The 24433-nt window shown below is 40.4% G+C and overlaps 1 protein-coding gene across 5 annotated transcripts in view; it reads right to left on the minus strand.

Annotated features, from left to right (window-relative positions):
• GUCY1A1 (guanylate cyclase 1 soluble subunit alpha 1) overlaps positions 1 to 24433 on the minus strand; it is a 53011-nt gene that overhangs the window by 27460 nt on the left and 1118 nt on the right. Inside the window, exon 1 of one of the 5 annotated variants that reach the window (XM_030564607.1) lies at positions 22862 to 22936. The exons of the other annotated variants lie outside the window; for them this stretch is intronic. The gene's annotated coding sequence lies outside the window, so the exon portion shown is untranslated. Of the gene's footprint in view, positions 1 to 22861; positions 22937 to 24433 lie in introns of those variants that run through there. 5 annotated transcript variants of the gene reach the window in all.

Raw genomic sequence — 24433 nt, forward strand, 5'->3', positions numbered from 1 at the left:
CTGAAATCGGTATTACCATATCGGATTAGAGTTAGTGTTAGCAAATCGACAGTATTGGCCTCCGGGCAGTATCCCACAGTGCACTACTGTGACCGCTCTGGAAAGCCATCTGAACTCAGATGCACTGGCCAGGTAGACAGAAAAAGCCCCGTGAACTTTTGAATTTCATTTCCTGTTTGCCCAGCGTGGAGCGCTGATCAGCACGGGTGGCCATGCAGTCCCAAATCCAAAAAGAGCTCCAGCATGGACCGTATGGGAGATACTGGATCTGATCGCTGTATGGGGAGACAAATCTGTTCTATCAGAGCTCCGTTACAGAAGATGAAATGCCAAAGCATTTGAAAAAAGTCTCCAGGCTATGATACAGAGTCCACAGCACAGTGCTGTGTGACAAGCGTAATGGAAAGCCAAAGAATCAAATGAATGCTCATGGACGAAGGGAGGGGGGACTGAGGACTCCAGCTATCCCACAGTCTCTGAAAAGTATTTGCATTCTTGGCTGAGCTCCCAATGCCTGTAGGGTCAAACACATTGTCCGGGGTGGTTCAGGGTATATCTTGTCAATTTACTCCCCCTCCTCACCTATGAAAGAAAAGGGAAAAAAATTGTTTCTTGACTTTTTTCAATGTCATCGTATGTCTACTGCATGCTGCTGGTAGACGCGGTGCCACGGCACTGAACAACAGCATCCTCTCCCCTCCCTTCCCCAGTGGCAGATGATACAGTGCAGAAGGACTGGTAGCCGTCCTTGTCATCATCCCGTGAGTGCTCCTGGCTGGGCTCAGGTGAGGTTGGCCGGGGGCACCTGGGTAAAAATAGGAATGACTCCTGGTTATTCCCGACAGATGGTACAGAACGGCTGGTAACCGTCTTCATCAAAGCAACTGGGGGCAAAGCTCCATCAGCACCCCCCCTTTCATGTCTAAAGAAAAGATTCTGTACTGCCTGGACTATCATAGCAGCGGGATGCTGGGCTCCTCTGTCCCCCACCGTTTAATGTCCTGCCTGGAGGCTGCCTCTCCCTCATTTTATCTCACTAAAAACTCAGTGTTTCTTATTCCTGCATTCTTTATTACTTCATCACACAAATGGGGGGACACTACAATGGTAGCCCAGCAGGGTTAGGGGAGGAGGGAAGCAATGGGTGGGGTTGTTGCAGGGGTACCCGTAGAATGGCATGCAGCTCATCATTTCTGTGGGATCTGACACAGAGCGGCTGTGCTTTCTGGTACACTGGCTCTCTAGTACACTTGCCCCATATTCTAGGCAGAACTGACTCTATTTTTAGATAAACCATAAAGGAGGGAATGACCCAGAGGGTCATTCCCATTTTTGTCTTTGCGCCCCTGGACGACCTCAGCGAAAGTCAGCCAGGAGCACCCATGACAGCAGCAGACAGTACAGAACGACTGATAACCGTCATCTCATCGCCAATTTACAATGGCACAGCAGACACGACAGAACGACTGGTAACCGTCTCTGCTACCTTGCAAAGGCAAATGAATGCTGCTGTGTAGCGCTGCAGTACTGCCTCTGTCAGCGGCATCCAGTATACATACGGTGACAATGACAAAAGGCAAAACAGGCTCCATGGTTGCCATGCTATGGCGTCTGCCAGGGCAATCCAGGGAAAAAGGGCGCGAAATGGTTGTCTGCTGTTGCTTTCACGGAGGAAGGATTGAGTGACGACATTTACCCAGAATCACTCGTGATGCTCTTTTTGCACCATCGTGCATTGGGATCTCAAGCCAGAATTCCAATGGGCGGGGGAGACTGTGTGAACTATGGGATAGCTCCGGGATAGCTACCCACAGTGCAACGCTCCAGAAATCGATGCTAGCCTTGGTACATGGACGCCGAATTATTGTGCTTTGTGTGGCCGCGTGCACTCGACTTTATACAATCTGTTTTACAAAACCGGTTTATGTAAAATCAGAATAATTCTATAGTGTAGACATACCCTAAGTAGTTATTGAGATCCATCAGGGCTGGCAACTAGATGACCTAACAGCTGGAGCACTTTCAAGGCCTGCCTCCAAGGCACGGCACATCTGGTGCTACTGAATAGCTTAAGAGGTTGGTGTACCACAGTATTAAGCAGTCATAATAATTACTGAAATATTGCAGTGATTATAAACTAATATTTCAAAACATCATTAGTGAAATTTAACATTAATGAGATCACCATTACTTTAAAAGTCTTAATGACTTCCTGAAAGGATGAAACCATATTATGAAATCCAAATTAACTACTAAACATTACCCCAGCTACTCCCCTGCTTGATATCTCACCCTGAGCCACAATGAAGAGCTTCTCTCAGTCTAGTGTGATAGTTCCTCCTAATTCTTAATATTTTATTATTTTAAAAAATGTGTTATGTCAGAGAAAACAGGACCAATAATAATAATTTTGCTACTGCAAGATTAGCCAGCTGTCCAGCCAAGAGATAGACCATAAAGAGAAGAAAAAACTTTGGAGCGGAGGGAGGCTTTGGGGATAGTTAGTTTCCTAAATCAAATTCTTCCACTGCTCCTCACGCTGAGTAGCACCTTAGTCCTCAATGGCTCCATTGCAATCAATGGGAAATGAGGGCTCCATAAAATACATGAGTAGACTTTAAAGACCACAGATGTGTACATTTTAAAGATAAAGTAAAAGGCTTTGTACCTAACGTGACTTACGTTTCTGTTGCGTGAATAGTTATAGCTATTAATACAAGAGAAAAAAAATGAATATCATGATTTAACAGTCAATGTTCCCAGAGATGGACCCAACCCAAATCCAAGCGTCAAAACACCACTGAACTTTGGGGGTGATTGGTGTCAGTTCTGATTTTATAAGTGACATATCTCTCTAAAATAGGCTGAAACAAACCCTTGGATCCCAACACTGCTAAACTTTTAGGGAGGGCGGAAGTGGTCCAAACTCTAGCTCTAAACATTATAACACACATCCATCCCTAGATGTAATTAAAAGCACAGCATAAGCCCAGAATTCCACACCCAGATCTTAGCATGTAGCTAAAAGGAAGAACTGATTGTCAAATGTTTGGTATAAAATAGACTTGCCATTTTAGGTTTACATATGTATTTTCTAAGGGGCAAATCCTCTTCTTAGAGCTTGGCCCAAGTAGTTGGACTGCCATACTGGGAAGGTGGCATGGGAAGAACCCTCTGTCTCCCAGGGCAAAATGGCTGTGGAACCACTCCAGTGAAGTTACTGCAGTCCAAAGTCTGGAGCAGACTCTACAGCACCTCATGGTGGCAAATCCTCTTGCCTACCCTTGTCCAATCCCCATTCCTCAGTGCAGTCAGCTACCACAGAGCCGAACTATTTGTAGAATGGAACCCTGAGCCCTCTAACCCTGGGAAATCTCATCATTTGGCTGTTCACTGAGCTTGCAGCTGCAGGGACAGGATAGCCCCTTAACGATTTTGGACTTTAAAACAAATTCATGTATTTGACCAGGCATTTCAGCTCACTTTTTACTGAGAAGTCTTGCTTCTTGGGCTGTGCTAACATCACTGATGACATGGTAAACGACTCGGGTGCACAAATAAGTAAGTAAACAAAACAGAGATGCTACAGCAATGAAAACAGAATACATTTTTTCTGTCTAATGGAAAATATCCAAAATGGTAGGGAAATTGTATTTTCATGCTTCTAAGTGAAATACATAGACTTATATATAATATTTTCCTCTTATTCTCTGATTTGCAATATGTCAAAAAGCAATAAAGCTTTTAACTGAATAACTGTAATGAATAATAATGAGGAGTCAAAGAAATAAATCTATGAATAGTCCCTTAACAGAATCTTTTCTTGATCTTATAGTGCAAAATCCTGTCCTCAGGTACAACTCCCAAGGTAATCAATGGGAGTTATACGGATATGACTGAGAACAGTATTTTTTCCACAGTTCAAACAATTTAAGTTGGAATCAACAAATGAGAAAGAGATTGCAAGTCCAATAACATGAAATTATTGTAAAGAAAACCGTGACAGTCAAGTGTACTGCTTGTTAGCTCCCTCCGCTCCAATTGCATACTTACAGCCTGATCCCACAAGCTTATACACACACAAGTAACTTTACTCACCCAAGTAGTCCCATGACTTCAATGGGACTGCTCTCATGAATAAAGTTAGTTCTGTGCATATCTGCAAAATCACACCCTTGATTTGCAGTCATACCATGAATAATTTATTATAATATGAAAATTAATAGCCTTCTTCTGACAGTGGCTATAACTATTATTTCTGTTTGATATTCACGATCAAACAGATTTGTTGTTCCTTTTTTATAACAGTGGATGAATTTAAAAACAAGCCATTAAGAGATTCCAAAATCCTACAGCCCTTGAAACAAACAAAACCACTCTTTTTCATATCAGTAAAGTTAAACGTGTGTTTGCCATATTAAGACACAAACTTGCACAAGTACAGTAATTGCCATTGTTTTAGCTACGTGGCGGTTTAAAACATCAATTGCATTAAGACACTAAATGGCTAAATATTTCCTGGTACCAACTGTTGTGTTCGCTATTTTAAATTATAATGAACAGAAAGTTTAAAAAGCAATTGTTTACCAAACACTTCCCTGAAATCTATAGATACCATGTATTTGTTCGAAAACTAAGCCCTTTTGAGGCAAACAGTATTTTATAAACAAATTCTAACCACAGATTTTTCTGACTCAGTGTTTGCCACCTGTAGCACTACTGTGTCTTTCACACAGAAAAATCACTAATAACTATGAGTAAACATGAAAGGTCCAAGCCAACTCCCATTGAAGTCAACAACAGTTTTTCAGGATCCAACAGTAGTTGGATCAGATCCTAGGAGTTTTGCCACAGTTGTCATGGAAATAGATTCTGAGATTTGCATGTTTTCTTCTATTTGAAAGAAAACACACCCATGATTTTTGACATTCTGGCACTTTTGCAGGTGATTGTGGTAGACATGATAGTAGCAACTGAACCAAATCTTCTGAGATCCTTGAGAGCTGTCAAGTTAAGAGGTAGGAAGAAGTGAAAGTAAGCTGGTACGGGCTGGTACGGAGGACCGGTAAGAAAAGGAGACTGACTGAGGGAGGGAAAGAGAAGCCTGCATCCTGCATAAGAATAGTTTAAACTCAGCTGTTCCCTGATGGTTCAGCCCCCAGGGCTAGGTTTCTGGCATCCTTGTTAATTTCACTTACAGTAGCTGGGGGGAGGGGGTCGAGCGGAGGGTGTGTTGACCATGGCAGGGGCAGTCCTTTTCTGCCCCCGGGATGAGGGGATCTCCCCAATACGAATATACACAACAAACACAAACATTTGGCTGCACAGCTTAAATCCAGAGCTAATAAAAGCAGGTGGAAGGGGAAAAACTCACTGTCACATTGGTTTCTTGGCTCCTCCCTCCCCCTCCTCCAGCCAGGCTGCAGACAAGGCTCTGCATTCCTCCCCCCCTACCCCCAGCATGGGTTCTCCTCTAGGCTCTAGCTTGCAGTAGGGACACTGGCTGAGATGCCTGCTGCTGCTGCCTGCAAAAGAACAGTTTAAACTCAGCTGTTCCCTGTGCAGTTCAGTGCCCAGAGTTAGGAGCCGTTTCTGGCATCCTTGTTAATTTCACTCCCAGTTGCTGTTGGGTGTGTGTGACCATGGCAGGGGCAGTTCTTTTCTGCCCCTGGGATGAGGGGATCTCCTAAACACAATCAAAATCAGGAACCATTTCCAAGTTCAAATCTATCCCATTCCCTCCCCAGCAGAGGATCATGGTTGTGATGTCCAAACTGCTTGCAGATCCTCTTTGAAATGTTACTGTTCAAAAAACACAAAACAAAAAATATGGAGAATATGGTGGAAAGATGTGTCATGATGATTAGGGCTTATTTTGGGCAATGCAATTTTGCTAAAGCAACGACAGATTCACAGGGAAAGCAAATAGCCTCCATAGACAAAACCACAAAGGGACTGGAGGGGAAAACTGAATATTCAGGGAAATTATTGTGCCTCCTTTGAAAGAAATGGTAGTTTTCATTCCAATCCACCCTCTTTATATATTGATTTAAACACCTGAAATGTCCTTAGGACATCGGGTGCAATCTCAGATCTCTTTTTGTTTTGTCCTGCCTGCAGAGTGCAGAGGCTGAAATTGACAAAACTTTCTCTAAATATCTTATATCTCATATTTCATGAAGCCTATTCCAGTTGTCCTTCATTCACTCCTGACTTCCCCTCCCTCCCACCCCGGCTCCCTCCCTGGCTGGCTGGCTGTGGTTTTTGCCTTGTTTACTTACTCCTTGGCAGACCCAGCCCAGCGGCACCTGCTGGCTCTCTGCAGGCAGCAGCCCACAGGGGCCGGTTGCTGGGGTCGCTGCTGGTCGATGGCAGGCTGCAGCTGCATTGTTTGTGACACATTCATACACATACACATACATACAGTCAGAGTTGAAAGTAAGCCGGTCCGGTCTGGTCCGGCGTACTGGCAAGAGGCAGTACGCCGCGCTGGACCGCATCGACTTCCACGGCGGGGATTGAAAGGGCTTTGGGCTGCCTATAGCTGCAGGCAGCCCTGAGCCCTTTAAATCCCAACCGCGGCTGAGATTTAAAGGGCTCAGAGCTCCCAGCCACTTCGGGCAGCCCAGAGCCCTTTAAAGCCTGGCCATGGCTCTGGTGGTCAGGGTGGGGCCAGGATTTAAAGGGCTCCGGGCTTCCCCCAGCAGCAGGAATTTTAGGCCCTTTAAATCCCTACCCCAGCCCCGCAAAGCTCGGGGTTCCCCCTGGCGGCCAGAGCCCCGGGCCCTTTAATTTGCCCCTGAGCCCCAGGGGGCTCCCAGACACCTTTGCAGCTGGGAGCCCCTGGTTGATTTAAAGGCTCTGGGTCTCCCAGGCACAGCTGGTTCCCCAGGGCCTTTAAATCTTGAGAGGCCACACCTCTTTCGGCTGAGTGGTTTTTATTCTTTCCCCAAATTTATGGAGCAAACAGAAAGTGAAACATTTTTGTGCAGATGAGGCAGGATTAAAATTATCGCAGAAACACAGGGCTGAAAGGGATCTCGAGAGGTATTCTAGACCATCTCTGGCAGGTGTTTGTCAAATCATGTTTTTAAAAACCTCCAATGATAGGGATTCCACAACCTCCCTTGGAAGCCTGTTTCATTACTTAGCTTCCTTATACTTAGAAAGTTTCTTTTTCTATTATCTAACCCAGTGGTCCCCAACCTTTTTGTGGCCAGTAGCACATTCATGTTTTCAGAAGAGTGTGGCGGGCGCCAACAATTTTTCAAGGCTTATTTTGTATTTGTACATTAAATAATACAAAAAACATCATATTTAATATAACATAATATATGAATCCAGAGAGAAAAGAGAAGCTGCGAGGATAGAGAACACCAGCGCCTGGCCTGCAGCCCCGGAGTTCTCTGTCCCTGGCAGGCACAGGGCTGCGGTTTCTCTCTGGCTTATGCCAAGGCCCCTCACTTGCCAGGGACCAAGAACACCAGCGCCCACAGCCTGCAGCCCCGGAGTTCTCTATCCCCGGCAGGCACGGGGCAGCAGTTTATCTCCCCTGCTGGGCATTAGGCGGGCCCCGCGCCTGCTGGGAACAGAGAACACCACGCTTGTAGCCTGAGTTCTCTGTCCCCATCAGGTGCCGGGCTGCAGCTTCTCTCCCCTGCTGGGCACTAGGTGGGCGCACATAAATGCACCGGCGGGCACCACGTTAGGGACCACTGATCTGACCCAACTCTCCCTTGCTGCAGATTAAGTACACTACGTCTGGTCCTTCCTTCAGTGTACATGGAGAACAACTGATTACAGTCCTTTTTGTAAGAGCCTTTAACATATTTGAAAACGGTTATCAGGTCCTCCCTCAATCTCCTTATCTCAAGACTAAACATGCCTGGTTTTGTTTGTTTATTTTAAATCTTTTCTCAGCAGCCAGGTTTTCTATACCTTTTATTTTTGTTGCTCTCCTCTGTACTCTCTTCAGTTAGTTCACATCTTTTGTAAAGTGTGGTGCCCAGAATTGGACACAGTTCTCCAGCTGAGTTCTCACCAGTGCCAAGCAGAGCACAGCTATCTCCAGTGTTTTATCTGGCACTCCTGTTAATACCTCTCTGGATGATATTAGCGTTTTTGTAATTCCATCACATTGTTGACCTGTATTCAATTTGTGAATCATTTTCACCTCCAGATCCTTTTCAGCCAGTTATTCTCCATTTTGTAATTGTGTATTTGATTTTCCCTTTCTACATGTAGTACTTTGCACTTGTCTTTATTGTCCTTCATCTTGTTTTCAGACCAATTCTCCAATTTGTCAATGTTGCTTTGAATTCTAATCCTGTCCTCTAAAGGGCTGGCAACCCCTCCCACAAGCTTAGTGTCAGCTGCACAAAAGCATACTCTCCATTCCACTATCTGAGTAATTAATGAAAATATTTTATAGTACTAGACTCAGAACGGACCCCCTATGGGACACCAGTCAATATGTCCATCCAACACCCCGAGTTTGACTGTGAACCATTGATAACTACTCTTTGACTATGGTTTTTCAACCAGTTGTGCACCCACCTTATAGTAATTTCATCTAGACCATATTTCCCTAGTTTGCTTATGAGACTATCATGGTAGAGTCAGAAACCTTATTAAAATCAAAATTTATCATTTCTACTGCTTCTCCCATCCACGAGGCAAGTAGCACTGTCAAAGAAGGAAATTAGGTTGGTTTGGCATGATTTTTTCTTGATTAATTCATACTGGCTATCACTTATACCCCTATTATCATCTGGCGGCTAAAAATTGATTGTTTAATCATTTGTTCTGATGTCTTTCCAGGTATCAATATATAATCCCTCAGGTCTTCTTTGTTCCCCTTTTTACAGATAGGTATTATGTTTGCCCTTCTCCAGTACTTTGGAAGCTTGCCAGCTTATTATCTTGCACACATATTGTTAAGAGAAACAGCACAATTGGTTGACTGCAGTGAATAAACAAACACTTTTGTTGTCAGCCTTTGTACTAAGGTGTATGCAAAACAGGCTTTACTGAATCTGTTTGTTGAATACAACAAATTGGAAAATAAATAAATCAGAAGGCAAATTTTGGTATTTCTTAGGCTATTTAATCTATGCTATGCCAGCCATTGTTTTCAGTGGGACTTCTGCAGTTATCTCATCTGCTCTTCTGTGAGATCCTTCCATTAAAAATATTCTGCTTTCTCGTCACTGTGGAAAGGAAGAGCTACTGGCAAATGGCACAGTATGCTTCTAGAATGACTTCTGCACAGGAAAAGTCAGCATATGCAAATGACAGCAACAGGCAGGCAAACATCTCAGTGCTAATTGCCATGTTCTGCCCCTGTTCTGTATTTGCAACTTTCCTTGACATCAGTAGGAGCTTTGTGCAAAGACTGAGGTGAGAATCTGAAAATAATCATAGTATTTAAAAAAAATCTGTACAACAGCCTGAAATACAAGTTATCTAGGTCTAAAAATCTGAGATCCATTACATTAGAAATAGCTAAATCATTTCTAAAAATGTCTTAGTGTTTTAATAACATTTTCACTGAAAACCAGTTCCCTAAAAAGTCAAAGGGGACATATATATTACTTTGAACTTTCAGAATTCACTGTCATATTTTCCAAAGTATAGCCAAAAGATTAATTAAAAGACAAAGTGGGTGAGGTAGTATATTTTATTGAACCATCTTCTGTTGGTGAAAGAGACAAGCTTTTGAGCTCCTCAGAACTCTTCAACATTGCAAATATTGCCCTAAACATTGCCCCAAATATTGTCAAATACTGATTAACATGATTGATCTATGCTGCTGTCCTAGTTATAACAACTAACACATTTAAAAATATTTAGCATATTACAAACTACACCTAATACCACTTTGAGTAAGTGTAAAAAAATCAGCATTTCCCAGAACTACTGAATTTGCATACTGTATTCCACAGAACAATAGACCATCCAGCCTTTTAAAATTTAGTTATTACATTCAGTTCCGGGCATCTTAAGGCCTTGCTTCAGGGCAACACATATTCAGGACTTAGGTATGTAATTAAGCACTCTTCTGAGCAGGGATGATTTCCTGAATTGGACAAATATTAGCACTCCCTAGAGTTTGCCTACAAGTGGAACAAAACTAACTAAGGAATTTGGTGGAATTGAAATATGAGGGAAGACTGAAGGACAAGAAACTGGAGAATCACAGATTTAGATGTACAAAAATACTTGACCCCTAAATTTGGACACAAAGTACGAGTTTGAATAGGAAGGCAACTGAAAACAAATTAGTTCCTCAGGATTCTATTTCTAGCACTGCCACAAACTTCTTGTGTGACCTTAACCCTCTTAATTTTGCTGTATGTTTCTACATGTGTAAAATGGGGACGATATTTCCAATAACTGAGGCAGGCAATGTTGATACACTAGTGTTTACATGGTGCTTTGAACCTTCAAAAGGATGGAACAATATTTATTATTAATTATTAAAATAATTGTGCGGTCTTGTAGCTCAAATAAATGAAGTTAAGCTACAGAGCCTGCTGGGCTTCCACTCCGGAAATGCTTCTGCTTGGCAGGCCCACCACACATCATTGGCATTTTGATATCAGTGTGTTGTGGTGAAACTTACCTTAAGTCTAAGACAATCAGTAAGTAGCTGAAAACAAAGCAGAACTCAAGACCAAAAGCACTTGGCACTTGGAGCAAGCTGCAAGGGGAAATCTACTAGAATTGCATAGTCCTGCACAGTCCTGGAGTTTCATGCAACACTGTGAGTAGTTCTACTGAAGTACAATGGGACTATTCGCATTGTGTAATCCACATGCAGATCAGAGCCCTAGCTGTTTCTCTAATCTAGTTAAACTTTTTGCCAAGTGCAAATTATTATTGCTAGACAATAGTTCCTGCTCCTTACCTCACAAGGGAGAAAAAAATGGGGGGAAACAAGGGGAAAAATAAAGGAGAACAAGGAGAAAAATTAAAACAGCCAGAAAAGGATACAATGGGAAACAGGTGGGAAAGGATGGAAAAAAGGAGAGAAGAAAGTGACAAAATAGCAAAAGGAAGGAGAAAAAGATATGGTAATGGAGAGGCTGAAAACATATGGAACAGAGAAAAATAAAATCAAAAGGGCATAGACAATGTGGGGGTACTCTTGTTATTTCACATTTTTCTCTACTGAGAATTCTGTGAAACACCAAAGCTTAAGCAGCTCCAAACTGTGCTCCAAAGCTGTGAAACACCAAACAGCTCTCCTACCTCTGCAATGTTTTGTTTGCTTCTGTTAACTAATCTATTTCAGGATACAAGTAAGTTAAAATGTGAAGGTAACTGAGCCAGGGCCTTCAAGTTTCTTCTTCTGCCTTCAGTAGATGGTTGTTTCACTAACCAACACCATGGAGCTGGGAGCTGCAGTCTCACAGACTACCTTCCAATAAATATTAGTGAGGTCATTAGTTGTAGCAGGGAAAACAGCAATCCCAGAACTCTGGTCTTGGCAAGTAAGTTAAGAAGTAAATTAATTCCTACTATTTTGTTTTAAAATGCATTGATTTGCAATTTAAATGTAGGGCTATATAGTGTTACTGATTCAAGATTGTATAGCTTTGCGTTTCATTTTTTAAATATTTCATTTCACTTTATGAAATGTTTTTCCTCCTCTACATTTCATTTTCCTACTAGCTCTGGGATGACATTTATTCCTGCATCTGAAATCCTGAGAAGGAAACACTGAATATAGGATTTCCTTAAAGATTCTAACCTCCATTGCCCAGAGGTCATGTGAAACTTGCAAACTCCTGTACTGCAGTCAAGAGTCAGCAATATACATTCCGTAGTATTCTGTATTTCACACCCCAGCTCTTCCGGATACTATGAGAGCCAGATTCTGTCACTATTACTCACATTGTGTAGTACCTTAGGGCTTGGCTACACTGGAGAGTTGCAGCGCTGATGGTGGGTTTACAGCGCTGCAACTTAGTAACTGTCCACACCTGCAAGGCACATCCAGCGCTGCAACTCCCTGGCTGCAGCGCTGGCTGTACACCTGGTCTGCTTGGGGTGTAATGATTGCAGCGCTGATGATGCAGCACTGCTCATCAAGTGTGGCCACCAAAAATGCTGTTATTGGCCTCCAGGGTATTAGGAGGTATCCCAGAATGCCTGTTCACAACAAACATGAAGAATGGCTGAACTCTGAGCTCCCCGGAGCTACTTATCTAAAAAACAAACACAGCTGCTCTTTGCTCCAGCGAGCGAGCGGAGGCAGGGGAATTGCTTTGGAATGTTCACAGCTGTTTGCTTGAAGAAAGAGGGGAGTCCGTGTTGAGCAGCTGCTTATGTGGTCTGACGGCAATTTAGGAGTGCATAATTTGCATTTAGTGAATAAGAGAGGGGTGGGGGAAGGGGTCAAAACTTTTAAAATGATTGAAGATAGGTGCTGTGTATCTTCCAGTCCTTAGAACTTGCAAGGCAGGGAGCTGAGAACAGTGTGAGCTCCAAAAATCCACTCTCTCTGTCTCCCCCACGCTCCCTGTCACACTCCACCCCACCCCCGTTTTGAAAAGCATGTTGCAGCCACTTGAACGCTGGGATAGCTGCCCACAATGCACCACTCCCAACAGTGCTGCAAATGTGGCCACAGTGCAGCCCTGGTAGCTGTCAGTGTGGACACACTGCAGCGCTTTCCCTACACAGCTGTACCAAGACAGCTGTAACTCCCAGCGCTGTACAACTGAAAGTGTAGCCATACCCTTACTCTGTGAGTTGTCCTATTGATTCAGAAGTATCTGAATTACTTTTTATTAATATTGTGCATAGTTCTGTGTGTTTATGTACAATGGATTACTTGTTATAGAGTGAGATAAAAAGAGGTTGTTAAAGGAAGCAAGTAGGAAAGGCAAAACAATGACAAAGATAAAGTAATGTCATAGAGAATACCAAGGCTCCTTAGGCAAACAATGGGGGTTCCTGGCTCCCTCCAATCTGGCAAAGCCTCCTCTTCTCAGGCCAAATCTAAGATCAAAGAGGATTCTAAAAGCTTACAAAGATACTAACCTGTGGTGTCCGATGAAGTGGGCTGTAGCCTAGGAAAGCTTATGCTCAAATGAATCTGTTAGTCTCTAAGGTGCCACAAATACTCCTTGTTCTTTTAGCCTGCAGAAATGGAGGCAGAAGTTGTCTGCCACTGCAGGCTGACACAGACTGAGGTAGAGTCAGGGTCTGCACTGCTGCAAGCTGGTTGTCACTTGATCCATAAGAGGAACAGGGCTGAACACCACAGCTAAATCCCACCTACATAGGAGAGTTTGGGAAGAATGCCAGGTGTAGGTAAAACAGCATGCATATAGGTCTCTTTGTTGTTTTAAATCAATTTCTCTGAGCAATATGTGCATTTTGGAAGCAAATCACACTTTGCTATGAAGAAACTGCTTCTGTGTCTCTGCATATTATTACTTTTCACAGGCTCCCAAAGGAAAATTTTGCAGGTGCCAAATCCATTGGGCCCATTAGGTATCACTGTTGGCAACAACAGGGGTGTAAGCCAGGGACCTCCTCAGAAAGCAGTTGGATTACGGGATCCCATCCCAAAGAGAAGTGAAGCACAAGGAGGACTGGATGAGGGTCTCCGAAGGGGCAGCCTACCCAGAGACTGTGACAAGAGTATTATGACATGACAGAGAATTGGCAGGCTCCTTTTTTTGTTGTGACCCAACAGCTAATGTAATAATAGCTGTAATAATGTACTGAACAGAGATCAAAAATAATTGTAAGTTTTCAGACAAAAGGCCATTCAACACCATTTCCCACTCACCATTAAAAAGAGGGGGAAAAAAAGCAAGAACAATTTCTGTGCTTACTCATTATTTTCTTAACATATCAATTGGTTAAGTCATCTGTTGCCGAGGCACTTATTATTTCATTACATTTAGAGACAGAATGAATTTCCAGAAGTCTCATTACACTGGAGACTGGAGTAATAAGATAATGACTGCTTGAAGACTCTGATATTAAGAGACTAGATGGCTCTGGGAATCATAATAAGATATGCAAACTTTCTACCTATTTATCTAGATTTTTTTACCATGCTCATCATAGGTTACCAGTTAGATTCCAGCCAAATGATCAAAGCTGATTTAATCTGATGGCTCTTTGGTGGTCTTGTGACAGAATGACCAGTTCTAAGAATCTATGTGCAGGTGCAGAGCTCCTTTACTGGTTCACACTGGCACTCTTACAATTAGCTCCAAGCCATGATATAAAGCAATGTGAATTTTAATCAGAGACAGAAGAATAGGGATAGAGAAATCTCGAGAGCAATCCTAAAAACAGCCCAAGAACAACCCCAGCCCAGCTTCAGGAAAGCATTCAGACAACCGCTTAATCCATTCCTATTCAGGACAGCACTTACTTAAAGTTAAGCATGTAATTGAGTATTGTCCCGAATAGGAAATGTTTTACCGAACCAGTTTCTCTGGGAGGAAGTTTACATTGGAAACCCCATAAAGGATGGTTAAACCTTATTGTGTGTTCTGTAAGGAGCCACCTGTTTATAGACATATATGAAATGACAAAATGAAAAATCCAAAATTCAGACTACACACATACTTGCTAGCAGGGATTCTATAAAATCTCTTAGAGACAACCTATACTTGTAGAAGACATAGCAGCTCTGCAACTTGGTGGGCAGGAGCACTGCAGGAGTGCTACTGGTGAAAAGCATGCTAAGAAGCAACTCTGACATCTCTATTGTGAAGGGTGGCACACATTCCATTCCCAATGGATACCAAAGTGGAGCATGATGAGGGCCCAATACAACCTCTTTTGGAGTATCTAATGCTGCTGGCAGAATTCTGAATCTTGTGGTGTTTTTGCTCTAGGATTTGTCCCCTATGTAGGTACATAATACAGGGAAGAAAGAAGTCTTCAGCATCCTCTCCAGCTTTGTTCACTCACACAGGTGGAGCTAGAATCACAACCTGGCTATTTCTTTATTTTGAGCCCAGATCAGACTGGAATTTTTGTAATGTACTTAAAATATTTGCACCAGGAAATTTCAATCAAGACAAAATATCTAATTTCCAAGGGAGTCTTAGGGCAACACAGAAATGAAACAGTGGTGCATAACCACAGCATTACAACTATCTTTATAACACATTAATATTATAAAACTTTGCACAGAGTTTTCAACTCTGTTTATAACAGAGGATTAAATCCTGCGTTGCTAGTAGTACATCAAACTGACAACAGGAGTGAATTCCAAAGTAATGCAGCTCTGTAGCTAAAAGCCAAACCTAAGTTTAGCATTGAAGCTCTGAAAGCAGTTGTTAATATTTGACTTAAGATTATGAATGTTTTCCACTAGTTGTACAGTAACTGTTGAAATAAAATAGTAGTGATATGTTATATAAACACTTGCATAAGAACTTTGCCTATCACATTTTTCTTCTAACATCAGATAGATCAGCCATCTAGTACAGAAATTACAGCAATAGCAATAAAATTCTGAATACCCCATTTTAAAATGGTATTGATTTTTTAAAGATAAATCTCATGTTCAAGAGTATTAAAATAGGCATATATCTCAATGTTCTTGCTCAGTTAAGAATTTTCAGCCTCATCCTGCTATACTGGAAGAGCCACATAGTGACTGCTTGGAGCAGTGGTAAATCGTATACATTGGCAGAAGTATTGACTTTAAGCATCATCTTTCAAACAGAGAGAGCAATGTTTTCAGATTTGGCGTTGGACAGGTTTAGGTGCTGGGAAGCTTCACTTCCCATGTATATGGTGCAAACTGTACTAGTCTGCAGCCCTGCATACCATAATAAGCAAATAGTAAAGGGATATGTCCTATATCAGTATGTGCATAACTTTTTATTCCTTTATGTTTTAGATTGTGCAGTTTTATCTTTTAATCTAGCATTTGATAGATATCTTTCTCCAATTACTAAAGATAAAATCTACTTCAGTGCATATATCTCCTCTCATCTAGACTATTAATGCAGCTGTTTCTTTCACTTCCCCAAAAGTCAGTTCCCAGTATGTGCAGAATACTTCTACCTGCTTCCTCACAGGTATAAATAGTCACATCATACTTCAGAATTGAACATGAGTGGCACTTCAGAATCAGTTAAAATTGCCTGCATTGCAATTAAAACTCTCCATGGACTTCCTCCAGCCCCTTACATAGAGCTTTGTTCCTGCTTACTGTTCTTCTCAGTTTCTCATCTCATCCAGCTCCACTTTACTTTGTTCATAACAAATTCTGGCCACAACTGGAACAAGAGGAATCTTCTCCTTTCTTGTTCCTGCCACCTAGAAACAGTAATCCTGTAACTCGCTGCCTGCCTCAGTGACTCACCATCTCTTTAAATCCAATCTGAAAAGACACCTTTTATTGCTTCCCTTTACTTTTTAATTCCTCCCTTATCTATTATCTACAATTATAATTGTATTACTTAACACTGTAAAATGTTCTCAGAAAAGGTTTGTGGAAAATCATGTTCTGCTGTACTGTACTGACCAGTTCTAAAGCAACACAGACATATTTTATAATGACTGTCTGTGCTCTCCTAACGGAATAAGATCTACTATGTTAATCTGCTCTAGTCAGCAGAATGTCTGTGGCTTGGATTTAATTACTTTTCTCTTAATTTTGGCTAGGCTTACATGCAATCAATGTGTTTTGCATTTAGTCAACAAATGCAAACTCTTTTCTAGCTTTTGCTTAGGAAGAAATGCTATTGATTACCCTGTGGTCTAGCGTCAGCTGTGCTTCTTTGATTGAGATAGTGAACCAATGTTACCTTGCACATGGTTAGTTTAACTGCTTTGTCTAAATCTGTCACTGATTGTATTTATTTATTTATTTTTGGTATTAGTACGTAGGAAGCCATGACTGAGGTGACAGCCCTGTACAAATATATTATAGTAAATGACAATACTTGCCCTGAAGAGCTTACAGTCTAAAATAAATAAAACAGATAAACATCAAGAAAAAGGAAGTATTACTATTCCCATTTTACAGATCGGAAACTGAAGCACAGAGGAACCTACACAAGAAATCTACGGCACAGCCAGGAATTGAATCCAGATTTCCTGAGTAGCTTTACCACATGGCTGCCCTTCCCTTCAGACCATTCTTCCTGTATGGGAAAACTAAAATTCTATCTTGAAAACCATAGTGTAGATGTCAATGATGTTTGTGATTTTTCCCAACTGGGTTTTACAGGAATGTCTGCGCCAAACAACAAACAGGGTCTCATTCCACCACATTTGAATTAGTGCAGCACTTTCAGAACACAAATAGAGTGATTTTGTACTTTCAGCAAACTAAACGGACAATGGGGAAATAATTTAGGAAAAATGAGAGGAGTCAAAAGTTGGGTTGACACGTATGTTCTCCAAATACATGGAAATCTGGCCATTTTCAGCAGTGAAAGTTAAAGAAACTGGCCCTGCAACAAATATTTTAGGCTTTGGAGTCCATGCAATGATGAATAGGGAGCTGCACAGCTGTTAGTGAGAGCATGCAACAAAACCCTTCCCATAGCCAAGAAAGGAGAACATGATTGTATATTGTTTTGTTTTTTAATCACAGAAATAATTACACAAAAATGCAGAACTAGCCATTTTTCCATGTAATAAACTGAAAATCTTGCTGAGGTATTCTGCAATCATAAAGCTCTTCCACATGTAAATAATTTCTGCATTTGATGCAGAGAGAAATCAGCTTTTCCTGAACAAGATGTAACTGTTTCCACCTGCATCAATCCAAAGTGAAATACAAGGCTAAAATGAAAACTAGGTTAAATACACATTTACCTTGGTCACAATTAAAATATCCCTCACTATCACACAATATATCCCTATACTGCAGTTATTTCCTGACCCTAGTACCTCAATAACCACCATCTTATAACTATTGCTATATGTTGGCTTTTTTTAGTAGCAACCCCTATTCTTGTTATTACATCTCAGATTCCAGAAGTGTCACTGTAATCTCTGGAATCTGTGACACCCCAGCATGTCACTGAAATAAAGAGCCAGGAGGATTTCTATGAGAGGAAAAAGTAAACTGTAAATAATTAGTTATTTTTCTGCTGACCATCTCCCATATTCTGGTTGGTGGAGCCTTCCATTCATAAATGTGCATTTAATTAAATTTTCATTTCAACTTTACACATTGAACCAACTGCAGAGGGGAAATAACTAGAATACTGATTCCAAACCTGTTCCTCACATTGACTAGTTTTTACTGCCACCTAACTTACTAGACTACATGCAGAAGTTGCTCTACATGAGAATAAGCAGTGCAAATGAAGCCCTAAGGGCCAGACTCTTCCACCTTTAATCAAATCTTTGGAACTGGCTCACACCTGCCATGATGGCATACATACCCTGCTTTCTGGATCACTGTGTACTCAGCTAATGCATTCTCCCTCAGTTCCTCCACTATAGGATTGACCAGTTTTCAACAGAGTGTGCCAATACACACAGCTGTGAGTAGGCCGATTCATACATGACACAGCCCCAGGCAGAGCACCAAGCACCACAGTGCCGAGATAACCCTCTGTGGAAAAATTCTTCAGGGTGTTGCTCCCTTTTTGCAGCTGGAGAGGGAGAAAGTTGCTGCATCTCCTAAAAAGATACAGTATAGCCACCCCATGCACCCAGACAAGGCACAATGCCTGAGAGATGGAGCCAAGTCCCTTACACAGGAAATGCCCTCTGTGAAATAATATGTAAAGTCACTACCCATTCTTCATTCATCCTCAAGGCTCACCTCTGCTGTGACATCTACAAGAAATCAGCCCAGTAACATTGGCTAGAACGAAGGACAGTCAGAGACTGCTGATCTTATTTATTAATTTAAAAAATCCTTCAAATGAACAACAACTATCAAGTTATTCATATCACTTGACAACTGGTTGAATGTAATCCTGCTACCCTTACTCTCCCTACCCTCACTTGCATCTTGTCTTCAGTTAGATTGTAAACTCCTCCTGGCAGGTACTGAATCTTTATAGGGTATATATATTTGTAGAGCATCCAGCATGATAGAATATCAATGCAGATTGGGACCTCTGGGTGCTACTGCACTACAAATGAACAATACTAGTAACAGGGAAAATGAAAAGAAAATGAGACAAACTGAACTGAGGAGTTAAATAAAAAGACAGGCTCCTAGTCAAGAATAAAAACTATATATGTCTCTATACAAAGGCAGGAAGTTTAAAAACAAAAGCAGGTGAGCTAGAATGCCCTGCAGTGGAGCAAGACATTGAGATAATAGGCATTATGGAGACCTGGGGAAAATGACAAAAGCCATTGGGATACTGTAATACCTCACTATAAACTACATAAGACAGACAGACTAGGTTAAAGAGACTGGGGAGCAGCTGTTTTTAAAGAATTTCATAGAATCCAGTGAGATAAAACTTGTGAGTGGAGAGGACCACACAGTTGAGCCTATATGGACAAACCCCCAAGCTGTAAGAATGTAAATACATTAGTAAGACTATACTACTGACCTGCAGATCAAGTAAAAGCAACTGAGTACCATCATAGAGAGAGATCAAAGAGGCAATAAAATCTAACAAAATTATAATAGTGATTAAAAAAAAAACACATATAAACTGATCTAATGGCACAACAAGACAAGGTTCAGAGAAACAATTTAATGACATTTTAAGTGATTGCTTCTTGCAACAGCTAGATCTAGAGCACACACAATAGGAGATGCTAATTTTCACTAAGTCTTAAGTAACACAGGGAAGCTAATTCAAGAAGTGACAGCAGCTGAGTCGCTAAGTAATAGGGATCACAATATAATTAGGTTCAACATCCAATGGTCAGGTAAGGTACCAAAAAAGTAACAGTCCTGCTAAATTTTAGAAAGGGGGATTTCCAGTAAATTGAGATCAGTCAAAAAGGCCTTCTGACAGAATGGAGTAGCCCAGAGCTGGGTGAACATTCCATGCACTTTGTAAGCATTCCACATAGGCCAAATTGTGAGACAATTGATTAGGACTGAGTAATTAACCAGTTAATAAGGAGATTCAGCTCATCAGCTGAGGGCTGTTAAATAAGAGACAGGAAGGGAAACAGAGGGGATTGGGAGGGAGAGTAGGCAAAGAAGCTCATGATCTCAGAGAAGTGAGATCTCTTTACCCCTCTCCCCATACTTACAGAGCAGGTAGAAGCTTGAGGAAAGTCTTATGCTGTGGGGACACAAAACTGTATAAAGAATTTGTAGATAAAGTATACAGTGGTGAACTTACTCAGGAGTGTGTAAGGATTGCTTGCAAAGTGAGAAGCAGAGTGTGGGGCATCATACTCTGTGATAGGCCCTAAGGCTAAAAGTTAAAGAATAAAAAAAATTTAGAGGTGGCATGGATGCTACTTTAAATAAAATAAAAGTCATAACATAATATTAAAGAAAAAATTATTAGAGCAACTGCCAGCAGGCTCAGTTGTTAAATATAAACCCCTCCCGCCTCAAAATCCACACATTTTTATACTGTGAAATTCATCTAAAGGTAGAGGGCCTGTGCAAGACCCTAAAAGTCATCTTATGGAGCTGAAATGGTGCACAGAACCTTGTGTGGGCCCTATGCCCTGAGCTGAAATTTACCCCTAGAGAATAGTAGTGCTCTGACTTAGACTATCATGCAGTAAAGCATTTCACTTTCTTTTCCTTAGGGGAGAAAATCCCACTGTATCACACACTGCTGAATGTCAGATCAGTCTACCATTTAGAAACTGTTACCAGAAAATTCAAAACAAAACAAAAGCTCCTCCAAACTCCATAGAGGAAAGAATGAAGACGTATACAATACACACTATGTGAAATAAATGAGGAACTAAGAATGTCTAAAGAACATTAGCTGTGTATCTCGGAATGACATTAGCAGAAACAACAACTCTGGATAACAGCACATAACTTAATCAGTAGTAATCAATAGCTGTGCAACATGTGTAAAAGGCTTCATTAGAGATGACAGAACAGTCTCTTCAATTGCTTCATACCAGCAGAGCAATAAACAAGAATTTAAATTAATACTACAAACTGCTGTATTCAGCAAATTCTGGAGTCCTTATTAAACGAAAACAATCAATTACTTCTGGGTTTAGGTCCTGGTACAGGAAAGCACTGATGCAACTGCTTAAATCCATCACACCTGCTTGATTTTAAGAAGGTGCTTAAGTTCCAATAGAATTTTAAAGTTGTGTGTGTGTTTAAGCTCTGTATTCAAAAGGATGCATTCTTTCCTGAACTGAGGCTGAAGCTCTAAATATTATTTTAAAGAATCACATTTCTCTAATAAGTATGATTCCGTACCATTGGTACAAATAGCCCATTTAAAACCTACTGGAACTCTACATTTTAAAACCATGTCAGGTTATTGAATATCTGTTAGAAGGAATCTTCAAATGTTACATCAAATGGCTCAATTTTTTTGTCCTTTAAAATTTATTTGGTGCAAAACTTCAATATAATGCTAAACAATTGAATAAATGTAATGTTGTCATAACTATGTGGACAAAATGGTTTGAAAAGTGATTTAGAACTGAATGTATGACTAGCAACAAAAAAATGTTAGCATCGCATAATTCAGTTTTGAATTGCTAACAAAATATGCAACATGGCATCTAGATTTCTAGATGTCAACACTGCAAAATTACATAAGGCATATCTTACTTTAGTTTCCAGTAAACCTTTCCAGTAAACCATTTACAAATATTTTAAAGGCTTGTAATTTCCATTCTGAAGCTGTTTTAAAAAAATAAAAAGTTTGTGTGTATGCTGAATACAGTCTTTCTGAATCTCTACAAAAGCTGCAAAATCCTGTCAAAATATATCTGCCTTATGAAGACAAATGCATTTCCTTAATACCTTTCTTTGTACCTATTTTAGAACAGCATTCTATTTGTTTCCCAGTATTTCCAAAAATTCTGAGATATTTTATAGAATAATTTCCAAAATTATAACATTTCACAGCCAGTTTTTAACAAAACAAACAAATATAATTTTTGTAACACAATAAAACATTTTATTGGTTTCTGGTTGGTTTGTTTTTACAGTTTTTAATCACAATATTTCAAGTGCACAGCATATGTATGTACACTGTCTGTGATATTTTATGTTCTTCTCCATTACATAATAAGGTTTCAATTGCCTTCCAATGTGTTCCGTCGACCTAGCACTGTCTACACCATGGTTAGGCTGGCCTCCCTACATCTCTCTGGGATGTGGAGAGACAATTAACCAAACATTACTCAGAGTAAGACAAAGATCTATGGACTTTTTCCTTCATGTATGTCCTCTTTGCCAATTGGACACAACCATTAATATTATCCTGTGATGTCCTTTATTCTTTTTGTCAGAAAACTTTTCATTATTTTAAATGCATATGCAGACATAGCTAAGTCAATGGTAGAAAAGATGGGGGAGTCATTTTATCAGCAAAGTCAAAACATGATAATCACTGCACAACATCCTGACATTCTGTGATGGTATTTGCTTCATGAGAATCATTGCAGACTGACATAATGCCAAGAGACAAACATCAAAAACATATTTCCTCTCTCCTTTCTCCTCATTTTCCCTGGCTGCTTGTAAAGGCTTCCATATAACCAGTCCAGCTGCTCAATACTCCACATGCTACCTCACATTTATCTAGTGGCTCATCCTATGCTCTTATGATTGGTAAAGAGAACACTGATCAGAGCTACAGAATCCACAGCCATATGTACGGCCTTGATGAGCCAAGAGCTGTCTTAAGTACCATTATATAGTAAACTGAATTTCCCATTAAGTGTATTTATATCACATTTGAATGGCATAACTCAGAATATTCACCTCATTTTGCAGTTGATTTCATGGAGGAAGATTTCCATAACTGAAATCCGTGTTTGTCTTGTATTATCATAATTGCTGGAAAAATTAGAAATATCACCTCTTGCTTAGTTTAATTTACATGTTCCCTCACCCTATTTTCTGCAGTTGGGGGCTGATCCCATATTCCTGACTCAAGGAAACCACCTAATGACATCTATGACAGTTTTGCCTGAGCAATGGTTGTTGGATTAGGCCATTTAGAGTTACTAAAAGCCCACGTTGTTCACTGCCTAACTAATGTAATGAATAAGCCAACACAAGCATCTTTTGTTTTGTTATTGCTTTACATTTTCCAATGAAGAATTCTTCAGTTAGATTATTCTATAATTGCAGAATGGAAAGTCTTAGAGTGAGCACATATGCTGTTTTCCTCAAAAATTACAGTGTCTGTCAGAAGTCTTATTAAGTTTGCCTAAACTAACTAATGCAGTATAGAGTAACCCACAGATCAACAAGCGTATGATACAAGCCGCCATACTGTGACAGAGACTAGCCATGTGCACCTTAATATACATTTTTTATTAATGTTAAATCTCTAGTTAAGAGTTTTCCTGCTGTTAATTCAGCCACAGAACACAAGAAAGCCATCTCAGTGCATACTTGGCCAAACAGACACTTCTGAAAATACAGCCATTTTAGGAGCAGCAATGGATCAGCTTGACAGAGTACATAAGATGCATAAAACTACTCTTTTATATCAGAGAGAAGCTTTTTCAAGTGTTTATACATTCATCTGATTTTTAAAAAGTTAACTACTAAGTCCTATGTTAATCTTAACTTAGTGCCACTGAAGCAGAAAGAACTCCATCAACCCAACAAAGAAACTATAAGCATATAGTCATAAACAAAAACAACTTTTTAAAATTAAAAATAGTGAGGCTGAGGAAATTAGTAGAAAAAGGCAAACTTTTAGTAAAAATGTTTATAGAACAGTTCTTGGGTTCCATTTCTTCTCAGAAAATATGCAATAAAAAGTATAAACTGAAGACATAGTGTAAAATTAGATACAGTATAAAATAATTATGTTGACTAAATACATGTTTGTACATTTTATTTTATATATAAATTCAGAAAAACATCCAGAAAAAGAATGAGATAGCTACCCAGTCTGATTTCACTAACTTGACATCTACTATCAATTGGTGAGGTCTTTTATAAAAGCACAATATACCAAGCTCCAGTAAGTGCACATCCTAACTTAACATTCCAGTTTGTTTGGAGATTATGTCAAATATTAAATAGAAATATACAAAAACCATATATGTGGACTCCTGTTGTATTTACTACGCATTTGTCAGTAGACAGTCATGGGCCTGGGTTAAGCAAAGTGAGCGTTACAAATCGTTATTTTGTCAGCTAACCTAGTTTCCCATATTCCATACATATTTCAAGCCATAGAGTTACTGCTTACACGTTCCTATGCAGAGAGAGGCATCCTAAACCGTAATGAATGCGCGCAACATACATTTCTCCATATGCACTAATAAATATCCTGTGCCTCACTGCACTCAGCCTAGCTCAGCTGTCGCTGTG

This window comes from Gopherus evgoodei, chromosome 5 (assembly GCF_007399415.2).
Source record: "Gopherus evgoodei ecotype Sinaloan lineage chromosome 5, rGopEvg1_v1.p, whole genome shotgun sequence".
Taxonomy (NCBI): Eukaryota; Metazoa; Chordata; order Testudines; family Testudinidae; genus Gopherus; species Gopherus evgoodei.